A 13,402-nucleotide genomic window follows, 5' to 3' on the forward strand; every position below is an offset into this window, starting at 1 on the left:
CATCAAACAAACCTTGCATGGTAAAAAAAACAGCGTAGAGATTCTCAATTATTACAGAGAATCTCTGCAAAGTGTCATCTACACAATCTATGCAGCAATGTCTGCTTAGAGCAATGGGCAACGTGGTAAGAGATTAGGTCTGGCAACATCATCATGATACAGTGGAGAAAAGCAACACATTCACTTTAGATCCTTGTTATGTCTATTGGGATTGCTTTACTGTCACCCAGCAGGATTAGCCAGACTCCTAGCTGTTACTTCTCCATAGAGGGAGTCTGCAGAAGAAGAGCATTAGATGAATATATAACGTTAGAGCACGGCCTTTTACACTGTGTCTCCACTCTTCAGACCATTGTGATAAGCTGACATATCCCAGAGAGTCATTATTGGCACAGCGCTATAGTGCAGCAGAAATAAAGCATTAGACGGCGTCTATTTAAATCAATGGACCGCCTGTGTAAGGTACAGACAAGCTGGGCTCCGGAGGGCGAGATGCTCTTCAGAGAATATATACTGAATGGCCACTTGATTGAAGACACCCACCTTGGACCTCTGTTGGCTTACAGAACCAGCGTTGTCAGAGTACACACCGGTATTATCCATGGGTGCGAGATGACCCAAACTGAAGCCATTCCACCAAATACCATTACTCCCCCTCCACCAGCCTGAACCGTTGACACCTGACAGTAAGGATTCATTGATCCATGCTGCTTGCGCCAAATTCAGACCCCCCCCCCCCCCTCCCCTTATCACGGTAACACAGAAATCTGGATTAATCTGACCAGGCAATTTTTTCCACTGCTCAGTTATCTAATTTTTGCTTTTTTTTGCCTTTATGTTTCTCTTAGACAACAATAACACTTAAAGTGGCAGACTTCTATTAAAATCCATTTGTGGCAAGGTACAAGTTGTACACACTGTCACATTAGGGTGTGCTCGGATCTGCGTTGCTTTATCCATTCTTCTGTTCCATCGTAGGAACATAAGGATGGATTACACAATAGCGATGGATCTGTCTAATGGGGGACAACAATGGACCCTAAGGGAGCCCATTGACTATAATAGGGTTCATTAGGTGTCCGTTGCAGTTGTGGGAATAAGTCGTTCTTGCTGAACTTTTATTGTCATCAATATCAGACGGAGTCTCCAACAGAAATGCGAATATATAGCGGTATATTGAATCGAAATTTACATGACTCTGCAAGGTCTGTTTATTAGAAAAATTCTAGACATCCTCCTCTGACCCTTTTTGTCAACTAGTTATTTATATCCACAGGATCCCCTTTTGCAGGATGTGTTTCTCTCATTCACACTATTCTCAGCATAGTCTTAACACAGTTGTGTAAGAAAATACCACAAGGCTGGCAGCTGAAATACTGACCCCCGACTAGTATAGCACATACAACCAACCCTTGCTCAAAGTCACTGCACAAGACTGCAGATTTTCAGGATCTAATGTGGATTCCAGCTCAATATGATCCAAGGAAACTTGCTGACTTTTATGCTGTCCTTCAGGGTCACATGCCTAATTTCCATACATGAAAGATCCAATCATGAAAAGGCCAGTAACTGTAATAAAGTGGCCATTTGATGTATAAACAATTCCCAAGTGAGCCACTATTACATCCACAAGCCCTAAATGAAAATATAGTACGGGATTATAATATAGAGAAAAATGTAAAGCTCTGAAACTCACCAATACATTTTCCGAGTCCAAAAGGGGTGCACGATCACATATCCTGGGTCTCAAGGATAAACTCCAAAATGAAAAAATTTTTTTCTTCAATAAAATGGATCCGCACTCCTAAAGTCTCGTATTTTTCTTAAAACTTAACTTTTAATCATCCATAAAAAGGTATACAGTCCAAAACAAACATAGACAGTGAAAAGAGTGGAAAAAACTAAGTGTCCATAAAAAACGCCAACGCGTTTCAGGGAAGAAGAAACCCCTTATTCATGGCATACATACAACATCTACAACTGCAGTTCCTTATATATGATTTTAATTACCAACCTATGTTACACCTGATGCCTCTGACGGATCCATTTTATTGAAGAAAAAAATTTTTTCATCATAGTACGGGATTGTCTGAAGTCCTTTAAATGGGTTGTTTGATGGAACATAAGGAAAATAAAGTGCATACCATAAAATAAACTCATAGGATAGACGACATGCATGATAAGTGGGAGATCAACTGTTGGGAACACCTTTTATAAAGAGAACCTGGGTGCCCATGTAGCTCAGTCATGTGTGTTTGATGCTGACCCCCACCAATCAGACCCTGTGGATAGGGTATATGTTTAAAATTGTGGTGCAACCCCTTTAAAATACATAAGAGAACTGTACATTATATTGAAAGTAGCTTTCAGCATTTAATGGCTCATTCTCGGGATCTGTGGTAGTCCTGACTGTGGCGACCACCTATCTAGCCAAGGTGAGTGCAGACATCCAGCGCTGGATTAGAAATTGGTCAAAATATTTTGTGTTTCTAAGCCCCCATTATTCCTTAGTAAATAGGTCCTCTATCAAAATCTTTTTCAAATACAACATGATTAAAGTGATATTCATAATTAAAGGTATGGTAGGGTCCCACATAGTGGCCGCCTCACACTGGCACATTTTTCAAATGATTGATTATTAACAGGTTATTGATTTTACCCAACATGATGCAGCCATCCACAATCAGTTCTCCCTTATCTACAAGTAACGCCCACTTGTGGCTTTTGGCCACATTACACCTGCGTCTTCACCACTATGTAGGAGTCCAACCTCAAAGGACGCACCCAGTTGCCAATTTATTAATACACTTCCAGGGGCAATTGTAGGACTAACACAATGTACAGTTCCAAGAAAAGCAATTCCAAAAACATTCCTGGCAAAATCTCCTTACCCTCTGTAGAGCTGAAATATGGATGTTATCAGTAAACTTGGACAGAATGGCTCCTACAGAAAAAACCTAATGAAAAACTCTAAAAATGTAACACACTATATATATATATATATATATATATATATATATATATATATTTCCTATTAAAAGGAGTGCGTCACCAGAAAATGTTACATCCAACCAGTCACAGCACATTGTAGGGGACATTACCCTTTACAACCACCCTTTACAAGCTGTTTTTAGAAATATCCAAATGAAGCTCAAGTGCAATGGGCAAACCAGCGTATTTTGTCTAAATACAAAGCCCTTCCAGGTCGCGGCACACTCAATCACACTTGAGCCTCATTTGTATATGACTAAAAATGACTTTTTCAAGGAAATGGCGCATGTATTGGACTGTCTCAAGGTATGGTGGTGCACAGTATAATGTCCTCTACAATGCACTGTGGCTGGTTTGATATAGAATGTAAGATTTCCTTAAGAATAGTAGTAAATTCCACATGGAAGATAAGACATTATAGGGGATCTGAATTAATGCACAGAATAATAGCCTGTAGACATTAATGGGCGTGCTCAGTCACATATAATATGGCGTATCATATACCTGTACAACAACAAACCAAAAAATATAACCAGTCGCAGCTTACGCTCATCCGACAAGATGGCTCAGAACTATTACTTATATAGGGTCGTACATTACATTGTGAGGAACATGACACCGTGCCATAGATTTAACCAATATGGCAATGCCCCATTCCAATCACTGTCACTACTAGTTATACATACACGCACCATCCACAGGATCACTACAAGGTATATATGGCAGCTGATACCCATGTATACATCATTTGGTTATTTCAACCATCACTTTCTATTTTTGCTCTTGGTCTTACAGTTCATACACTAGTAGGTACTGGCTACATGAATATAATTGGGGTAGTAGTGCCCAGTAAGGCTGAGGTCATACAGTTCATACACTAGTAGGTACTGACTACATGAATATATTGGGGGTAGTATTGTCCAGTAAGGCTGAGGTGTTACGGTTCATACACTACTAGGTACTGGCTACATGAACATATTGGGGGTAGTATTGCCGAGTAAGGCTGAGGTGTTACGGTTCATACACTAGTAGGTACTGGATACATGAACATATTGGGGGTAGTATTGCCCAGTAAGGCTGAGATGTTACAGTTCATACAATAGTAGGTACTGGCTACATGAATATATTGGGGGTAGTATTGTCCAGTAAGGCTGAGGTGTTACGGTTCATACACTACTAGGTACTGGCTACATGAACATATTGGGGGTAGTATTGCCCAGTAAGGCTGAGGTGTTACGGTTCATACACTAGTAGGTACTGGATACATGAACATATTGGGGGTAGTATTGCCCAGTAAGGCTGAGATGTTACAGTTCATACAATAGTAGGTACTGGCTACATGAATATATTGGGGGTAGTATTGTCCAGTAAGGCTGAGGTGTTACGGTTCATACACTACTAGGTACTGGCTACATGAACATATTGGGGGTAGTATTGCCCAGTAAGGCTGAGGTCTTATAGTTCATACAATAGTAGGTACTGGCTACATGAACATAATGGGGGGTAGTAGTGCCTAGTAAGGCTGAGGTGTTACGGTTCATACACTAGTTAGTAGGTACTGGCTACATGAACATATTGGGGGTAGTAGTGCCCAGTAATGCTGAGGTGTTACAGTTCATACACTAGTAGGTACTGGCTACATGAACATATTGGGGGTAGTAGTGCCCAGTAAGGCTGAGGTGTTACAGCTCATACACTTGAAGGTACTGGCTACATGAACATATTGGGGGTAGTAGTGCCCAGTAAGGCTGTGGTCATACAGTTCATACAATAGTAGGTACTGGCTACATGAACATATCGGGGGTAGTAGTGCCCAGTAAGGCTGTGGTCATACAGTTCATACAATAGTAGGTACTGGCTACATGAACATATTGGGGGTAGTAGTACCCAGTAAGGCTGAGGTGTTACGGTTCATACACTAGTAGGTACTGGCTACATGAACATATCGGGGTAGTATTGCCCAGTAAGGCTGAGGTGTTACGGTTCATACACTAGTAGGTACTGGCTACATGAACATATCGGGGGTAGTAGTGCCCAGTAAGGCTGAGGTGTTACAGTTCATACATTAGTAGGTACTGGCTACATGAACATATTGGGGGTAGTAGTGCCCAGTAAGGCTGTGGTCATACAGTTCATACAATAGTAGGTACTGGCTACATGAACATATTGGGGGTAGTAGTACCCAGTAAGGCTGAGGTGTTATGGTTCATACACTAGTAGGTACTGGCTACATGAACATATCGGGGTAGTATTGCCCAGTAAGGCTGAGGTGTTACGGTTCATACACTAGTAGGTACTGGCTACATGAACATATTGGGGGTAGTAGTGCCCAGTAAGGCTGAGGTGTTACGGTTCATACACTAGTAGGTACTGGCTACATGAACATATTGGGGGTAGTAGTGCCCAGTAAGGCTGAGGTCATACAGTTCATACACTAGTAGGTACTGGCTACATGAACATATTGGGGGTAGTAGTGCCCAGTAAGGCTGAGGTGTTACGGTTCATACAATAGTAGGTACTGGCTACATGAACATATTGGGGGTAGTAGTACCCAGTAAGGCTGAGGTGTTACGGTTCATACACTAGTAGGTACTAGCTACATGAACATGCCGGGGGTAGTAGTGCCCAGTAAGGCTGTGGTCATACGGTTCATACACTAGTAGGTACTGACTACATGAACATGCCGGGGGTAGTAGTGCCCAGTAAGGCTGAGGTCATACAGTTCATACACTAGTAGGTACTGACTACATGAATATATTGGGGGTAGTAGTGCCCAGTAAAGCTGAGGTCATACAGTTCATACACTAGTAGGTACTGGCTACATGAACATATTGGAGGTAGTATTGCCCAGTAAGGCTGAGGTCATACAGCTCATACACTAGTAGGTACTGACTACATGAATATAATTGGGGTAGTAGTGCCCAGTAAGGCTGAGGTATTACAGTTCATACACTAGTAGGTACTGGCTACATGAACATATCAGGGGTATTACTGCCCAGTAAGGCTGAGGTCCAATACTCTGCAGGCAGTGATGCAGCATCATGATCTAGACCCAGTAGCCCCATCAGCACAGAAGAGCGGCCTGTCACGTGACCGCAGCCACATCTACAGCATCTATATACCTGCACTTCTAGTAGTCAGCTGCACGTTACCAGCAGGCAGCCGCGATGTACCCGGGACTCCAGTCCCGCCCCTTCCCGGCTCTAGGGGCGCACAGTCCCTCCTCCTTCTTCCCTGACTGCGCGGTTATCACTGTCCAGGAATGGCAACTCTTTCCTTCTCTCCGGTCTCTATTACTGCACCGTTTTCTCTGCCTGACTCAAAGACTGGCACTGGACGCCGCCATGTTTACTCCCCTCCCCGGTGCTCCAGTCTACAGCCCAATAGCGGCAGCGCGCATGCGTATTCAGCGCGCTCATTCTCCCCACTCCCTAGTACCTGTCAGGCGACTGTCAGCTGACTGCCTGTTTGACGTGATGACAGCAGGAAGTGATTGCTGTTTCATTGCGGCCATATTTGATATGGGCAACAGTATTTTTGATCCTGTGTTAGGTGATGGTTCAGTGAAATGTTAGTGAGAATATACAAAAGCCTAGCGGAACTATATAGAAGGAAGAGTATATAAACGGGGACTTCAGAAAGAGGAAAATACGCGCAGTGTGTATTATTACACGTAAAGGCCTCAGGGTGGGAGGGAACAAGTGTTAAGTATAACGTTATGTCCAGGTCTCACAGAGGGAGGATCAAAAAGGACCCAAAGATCACAGAGAAGTAGTTACAACCAGTCAGAGCACTGCTTCCATTTCCTAAAGCGACGTTGAAAAATGAGAAGAGAAAAATGATTGGCTGAAGCTGACAAATCCCATCCCTCCCAGCCTTCAAAGAACAGAAAGAGGGACAAACTGTGCAGCCCGCTAGGTGTGGCTAGGCAGGCTTAGCTCCGCCCACTTCTGTGTTGACTCCACCCATTCTCATCTATTTTTCTTTGCGCCCCCACACAATATAATCCTCCTACAGTCACCCGAACATTATATGCCCCGACATTATAATATTCCCCTTCAATTTTCCCACAGTAAGAAGTCCCTCTCTTCGTGCCCCAGTTTAAACTGGGGGAAAATGGGGGGGACATTAAACTGAGGCAGCTGGAGGGGACATTAAACTGAGGCAGCTGGAATTTCATATCCTCCTTCATCTGCACCAAGTTTAATGTCCCCCATCCATCACTTCCACCAGTTTCATGCCCCTTACATCTGCCCCCAGTTTCATGTCCCCCTCTTCACCTCCCCCCTTCATCAGCCTCCAGTTTAATGTCCCCCTTCATTTGCTCCTAGTTTCATGATCCCCCTCAGTTAGCACCCAAAGTTTAACATAAAAAACACTGATACTCACTTCTCCTCGCTCCCCTGCCACTCTGTCAGCAGTCTCTTCTCCCGAAGTTTTCTAGGAGCTGTAGGTGCGATGTCAGTGACATCATCACATTGTGTCTGCAGCTCCCAGTGCATGAGCAGCACAGCGCATGAGCTTCACTATTGAAGTCAACTCATCTGGATCCTGGTCCTCTGGATGCAGATGAGTTGAATCTGGGACATACCTCCTGCCGACCGGGACTGCGGGACACGATCCACAATCCGGGACTGTCCTGCAGAATCTGGGATGCTTGTGAGGTATGGACATGTATATATGTATACTCCAGACCTCAGTACATGACATCAGGGGCATAACTATCGTAGAGGCAGCGGAGGCAGCTGCCACCGGGCCATTAGGGGGCCCGGTGACAGCCGCTACCGCTGCGTTTTTTTTTCAATAGGCTGTTACGGGCCCTATTCACTTGCCGATCCTGGCTGGACCGGGATCGGCAAGTGACACCGCGGGCCCCACAAAGACTATCATTATACTCGGGGGGTCTTTGCAGACCCCCGAGTATAATGATCGGCGGACCGGAGAGGTAAGGGAACATAAAAAACTGTTACTTACCTCTCCACGATCCTGCCAGGCCTCCGTCCTACTTTGTCTGACGTCTCTGACGTCACATGAACCCGGCATGCTTCCCGGGTCATGTGACGTCCGACGTCATTAAAGAAGGACGTGAGCGGCGGTCGACAGCGTAGGAGCCAAGAGACAGGTAAGCAACAGTGTTTTTTTTAAAATGTTTTTATTCCCCTGGGTCTCCGATTATTATACTCTGGGGTCTGAAATACTGTGTGCAGGGGCCACTATTGGGGTTAATAGTGTGTGCAGGGGACACTATTGGGGTTACTTACTGTGTGCAGGGGCCACTATTGGGGTTAATACTGTGTGCAGGGGCCACTATTGGGGTTAATACTGTGTGCAGGGGCCACTATTGGGGTTAATACTGTGTGCAGGGGCCACTATCGGGGTTAATACTGTGTGCAGGGGCCACTATTGGGGTTAATACTGTGTGCAGGGGACACTATCGGGGTTAATACTGTGTGCAGGGGCCACTATTGGGGTTAATACTGTGTGCAGGGGACACTATTGGGGTTAATACTGTGTGCAGGGGACACTATTGGGGATAATACGGTGTGCAGAGGCCAGTAAGGGACATAATACTGTGTGCAGGGCTTACTAAGGGACATAATAGAGTGCGGAGGAGGGGGTGAAGCGAAGCTGGGCAGGGCTAAGCGGCGTTTGCAGGCAGGACCTGCTCTCTGCCTGAGCGTGAGGGGAGGCCGCTGGAGCAGCGCTGCTCCAGCGGTCTCCCCAATCCACCGCTTGGTGCTAAGCCAGTCCAGGACAGCTTGTCCTTGACTGGCTTAGGTAAGCAAAAATGTCAGCCGATCCGAACAGCACGCACCATAGAAATGAATGGATGCACCTGGTACTTCCGCTTTGACGGCGGCCGGCCGCTTAACCCCCCGCGTGCCGGCTACGTCCATTCATTTCTATGCAAGCGTGCTGTTCGGATCGGCTGATCCAAACAGTACTCACTCATCTCTATATGCCATCACTCGGTTTAATGGGTTCAGTCTGTAAAGAAAGAATAAATAATTGAGTTATCAGCTGCTAAAATGTGCACTGCAGCTCACAATTGGTTCTGTGTAGTTGGCGCTGGATCCATGGAACGGACACTGGTACCCACTGCATCCCATAAATGCTCTATGGAGTTGAGGTTGAGCAAGCGGGCAAGCCAATCAAGGGTTGTGGGGTCACTGGTGTGTTCATTAAGCCAGTCCTGTGCCACCAGCGAGTCATGACATGTTGCATTGTCCTGTTGGTGCACAACATCCCCATCAGGGAACTCCAACATTAGAAAGGGGTGCAGATGGTCTGCCATAAGTTGCACATATCGAGCACCGTTCTTTGATCCCTGCACCCAAACAATAGGGCCCAATTGTGACCATATGAACACGTCCTAGACCATGACGGAACCCCCACCGAAATGGACACGTCTCTGTTGGCATGCAGGATCCATGGCTTCATGGGGCATACGCCACACTCTCACACGCCCATCGGCTCTGTACAACTGGAACCGTGATTCATCAGACCATGCCACATACCGCCCCTGTTCTATAGTCCAATGACGATGGTCGCGGGCCCATGCCAGTCTTCAAGCTCTGTGTTTGCGGTGTCAGCAAAGGGACATGGGTCGGGCGTTGACAGTTGAAGCTTATGCGGTGCAGTTCTCGGCGCTCCACGTTCAAATCAGCAGCAAAGAAAAAGTTGCAATTTTTCATGCAAAAACCCAAAATTGCGACTTTTTTTGCCTTGCACATGGAAAACTGTTCAGCACATATTGAACTCAGTGGAAGATGAGTGGCAGTGAAGGTGCCAGGCTACTATGCAGTGGATGAAGCTTTCTGCCCTGCATTGTGTACAAAACTGGCGCCAGAAGTGGCTCTGTACAGCTGATGGGGCTGTGTATCAGCCCTTTATCTATCAGGTATTTTTGGCCTATCCTGAGGATAAACCATAAAAAATTAAGCCTGGACAACCCCTTTAATATGCCCCACACAATTTAATGTCCTCTCCACAGCATGTTAGCTCCCGTCACTACCCCCACACAATATAATTGCCCAATCACTGTTCCCCATACAATATGGGGGCCCAGTGAAGATGCCACTGTATGGGGGAACCAGTAAAGTGTCCGTAAAAAAATTGGCCCAGACAACCCTTGTATAAAGAGGTTGACTCTAATTTGAAATGAACCATGTGACGGCAACGGAGGTGTAAAAAAAAAAAAAAAAAAAAGCATACTCGCCTCATTTCTGGAAATCCTCTACCTAATTGGTCTTAGCAGTCACATATGGTGCAGGACTCACAGGGAAGAAGGTGTGAGACTGAATGAACACTGGTGGTGGGCAGCGGAATGCTGGGGACAGATGAGTATGCTTTTTTTTATTTTACACCTCTTGCTCACCACATGGGCTGCTCCAATTCCTGGACAACCTCTTTAACGGATGTATCCATCTTTGTAATATTAATGACCTGTCCTTAGGATAAGCCGTCAATATTACATCTGTGGGGGTATAACAGCCAGAACCTCTGCAGACAAGCTTTTCTAGGACAGTGCAGCTATAGGTAACAATTCCAGAAGCCACGCTGTTCACTTGTCATACAGTGGTGGGTTTATGTAATGCAGTGGTACACATCATATGGTGGGTGAGCAGCATGGCATTATTTACCTGTAGCTGCGCTGTCTCAGTAGAGCTGATCTGCCAGGGTCCTGGCGGTGGGCCCCTAGAAACAATTCCACTGGTGGGCCCTAGACATCCCAGTCCGACACTGCCTATACCATCATTATATAAGTATACACTATACATTATATAAGTATCACACTACGTGTCACTCAGCGTTGTCTCTCCTCTTTCTTTTCTGTAGTACTTTATACAGTCACCATTGAACACAATAGGTCCTTTAAAATTCTATTTGCACTGAAATACCCCTAATAGTGACTGCTAGAAAAAGCTATTTACATTGTGAATCTAATGGAATAGTAAGAACCGAGCAAATAAATATGTCACAATAGATAGAAATTTCCCTTCTCATGCCTCCTATTACTCGAGTATAAGCTGAGTTTTTCAGCACAGTTTTTGTGCTGAAAAAGTGCGCCTCAGCTTATACATGAGTCATTACTGTAATTCAGCAATGTTATAGTTACATACCCGGCATCTGGACCCGGCATACAGACACCGGGGCGGGTTCCGGGCCTGCAGCATCGCCACGCCCCTGGTAGGGGCATGGCAATGCTGTTCATTTCAAACTGCAGAAGTACTTACGGTACTTCTGCTAGCAGGCCCGGAACACAGACCCCGCCCCACCTCCACTGCTCTATCAGACGCAGGGTGACGTGGCCACGTAAACTCAGGCCTGTGTATCTGCGTTCCGGACCTGCTAGCAGAAGTACCGTAAGTACTTCTGCAGTTTGAAATGCCAGGAGCGTGGCGATGCTGCAGCCCGGCACCCGCCCCAGTGTCTGTATGCCGGGTCCGATGCCCTCCTTGGGTGGAACTTGAACGCTCTGAGGGGAACCGCTATGGGGAGGTGGCAGGCACTGCCATGCCCCTGGAGAGAGGAGGGAGCGGGTGCGACCGCTCTCTCAAGGGCCGACCTGAAGCGATGAGGGAGATCCCCTGCTGCCGGTAGGAGCGCTGAGGGCGGACCTGAAGGAAGACCTCGGCTGCTGGACCTGAGGGGGAACTGCGTCGCCAGTGTCCGGAGATGACTCTCAGCCTGCACTGTGAAGAAGCAGACAACGGGGATGCCTGCATCTCGCGATCGACCCATACGTCCTTTGCGATCTACCAGTAGATCGCGATCGACGTATTGGGCACCCCTGCCCTACAGTGTTGATCCAGAGGAAGACAAAATACCTGATGAGGCTCATGCCAATTGCCCCATTTCAGGGGAAAAAATTCCTTCCCAACTCCAATCTAGTAGTCAGTATAAAAACCCTGGATCAACATGTCCTTAACCACTTCCGCACCGCCCATAGACTATATACGTCCGGGAAGTGGTTGTTTAGTTCTGCCAGGACGTACCTGTACGTCCACCAGAACACAGCAGCTGCACGGAGATCGTGCAGTTGCTTTCACTAGGAGCCAGCTGTAACTTCAGCCGGAGCTCCCAGAGAGAAGACAGGGCAGATTTATTACCTCCCCTGCCTTCTCGATCGCTGTGTATACAGCGCTCAATGAGCGCTGTATACACGGCTATGGATACAGCCATAAATCAGCTGCCCTCTGACCCGGCAGACACGTGATCCGCCGGGCTCAGTGTCCTGCCAGAGCTGCTGGGTCCTACAGGACTCAGATCAGCTCTGCATACTGTGTATACAGTGTGCAGGAGTCTGTATTCCTCCTGTAACTGAGGTTAAATGTACTAGCCCCAGTTATAGGAGAAATCAGCCTCAAGTACAAAAAAAAAAAGTGTTCAGATGTCCCCAAAGGTCTCTTATCACCTTATGGGGACACAATCTGGAAGAAAAAAAAAAAATAAAAAAATAATAAAAAAGTTTTAAAAAAAGTAAATAAAATAATAATAAAAAATAAATAAATAATACGCTAATAAAATGCCGTTGTTAAAGGTTATAGCCCCGCCCCCGACGACACCATACAAAATAAAAATTACCATAACGGAGAGGAAAAACTATTTTATAAAGTTTTTCAGTGACACTTTGTGTTATTAAATTTAAAAAAAATTATAAATTGAAAACCAGACACAATTTCCCTCCTATTTTGTTTATATTTTCCTGGATATAAAAAAAATTAAAACACATTTGAAAATAAAAATAACATAAAAATAAAGCCCTATGTATCCCCGAAAAAAGACGCAAAAATTAGTTGACTAAGACATACGAGAAAAATTTTACAGACCTCAAAACTGCACATACATAATAAACCTAAAATGTGTCTGGTCCTGGACCACAAATTGGCCCAGTACTGCAGTGGTTAAAATCTAGAGTCCATAACCCATAATATTGTTCTCTTCAAGAAACGCATCCAGGCCCTCTTTGAACTTGTTCAATGAATCCGCCATCACCACTTCCTGGGGCAGAGAGTTCCAGAGCCTCGCTGTTCTTACTGTGAAGAATCCCCTTCTATATTGCTGGTGAAACTTTCTCTCCTCCAGACGTAGAGGATGTTCCCTTGTCACTGTCCTGGGAGTAAAAAGACCATTAGAAAGTTATTTGTATTGTCCCTTCATGTATTTGTACATTTCTATTAGGTCTCCCCGTAGACGTCTTTTCTCTAAACTGAATATCCCCAACTTTAATTTATCATTATACTCCAGTCCACCCATTCCCCTAATAATTTTGGTCGCCGCTCTTTGCACTTTTTCAAGTTTACTTATGTCTTTCTTGTACATTGGGGCCCAAAATTGTGCACAATAGTGTGGCTGTACCAGTGATTTTTATAGAGGCATAACTATGTCCTTGTCATGAGAATCTAGA

The 13,402-nt window shown here is 45.4% G+C and overlaps 1 protein-coding gene across 2 annotated transcripts in view; it reads right to left on the reverse strand.

The window, feature by feature from the left end:
• The window catches only part of DNAJC13 (DnaJ heat shock protein family (Hsp40) member C13), a 122,750-nt gene extending 116,388 nt beyond the window's left edge, over window positions 1-6,362 (reverse strand). For both annotated transcript variants that reach the window (XM_075271278.1, XM_075271277.1), the window contains exon 1: window positions 6,114-6,362. The gene's annotated coding sequence lies outside the window, so the exon portion shown is untranslated. The remainder of the gene's footprint in view (window positions 1-6,113) is intronic.
• Between the last annotated feature and the right edge of the window lie 7,040 nt (window positions 6,363-13,402).

The sequence above is a fragment of the Leptodactylus fuscus genome, chromosome 4 (genome assembly GCF_031893055.1).
Source record: "Leptodactylus fuscus isolate aLepFus1 chromosome 4, aLepFus1.hap2, whole genome shotgun sequence".
In the NCBI taxonomy this organism is placed as follows: Eukaryota; Metazoa; Chordata; class Amphibia; order Anura; family Leptodactylidae; genus Leptodactylus; species Leptodactylus fuscus.